The 840-nt window shown below is 51.4% G+C and overlaps 1 long non-coding RNA gene across 1 annotated transcript in view; it reads right to left on the bottom strand.

Moving 5' to 3' along the window:
- Positions 1–840, bottom strand: part of LOC110392180 — a 23388-nt gene that overhangs the window by 17867 nt on the left and 4681 nt on the right. The window contains exon 2 of the long non-coding RNA XR_002434240.1: positions 293–409. This is a non-coding gene — a long non-coding RNA (uncharacterized LOC110392180). The remainder of the gene's footprint in view (positions 1–292; positions 410–840) is intronic.

Here is an 840-nt window from a genome sequence, read left to right as displayed (position 1 = left end):
TCCTGTTTGTAGGCTCCCTTTAGGTCCTGGCAGGCTGCAATGAGGTCACCCCACAGCCTTCTCTTCTCCAGGCTGAACAAGCCCAGCTCCCTCAGCCTGATCTCGAGAAAAGTAAAGTCAGACTGGTGCTGCCAGCAGCACCTCGCCCTGGGAAGGAGGTGGGGAGAATCCAGGAGGACTTTGCTAGGTCTTGGAGCAGTAACAGCCCTGAGAAGGTTCCTCAGCCCAGTGCCGTGCCCTCAGGCAGGTTTCTTGTCTGTGCTTTCCTTGTGCCCCAAATCACACAAAGTACCTGGTTATAGAGAGCACAGATGTGAAGAGCGGTGTTTCCTGAGGCGTTCTGCGCGGTCATGTCAGCGCCGTAGAAGAGAAGATGCTCCAGGTGCTGAACGTGGCCGTAGCGACATGCCTGCAAAAGGAGGGGAAAAGAAACAGAGAAACTGAACGAGGGGGCAGCAGGAAAATGATAACCCTCACAAAATCCCCCCGCCTCTTCGAGATTCATCCACGGGAGAAAGGTTGTATCAGGCTGGAACAGGAGCCTGAGGCGTCCCATCCTGAAGCCCTAATGAAGGGGCTGGTTTGAGTTTAAAGCCATTTCTCCTCGTCCTGTGGCTACATGCCTTCAGTCCTTCCCCACCTTTCCTCTCAGCCCCCTCCAGGTACCGGAATACGCAGCTGTGTTTTCCATTTTGATGAAGGAATTTGACAACAGGTTTCATGATTGCTGAAAAATCATCAATTTAATAGAATCATAGAATCATAGAATTAGCTAGGTTGGAAAAGACCTACAAGATCATCCAGTCCAACCATCCACCTACCACCAATAACCCCACTAAA

Source organism: Numida meleagris, chromosome 1 (assembly GCF_002078875.1).
Source record: "Numida meleagris isolate 19003 breed g44 Domestic line chromosome 1, NumMel1.0, whole genome shotgun sequence".
NCBI classification, from domain to species: Eukaryota; Metazoa; Chordata; class Aves; order Galliformes; family Numididae; genus Numida; species Numida meleagris.
Note: the sequence above shows the minus strand (reverse complement) of the source record. Positions and strands in the feature narration are given on the sequence as shown.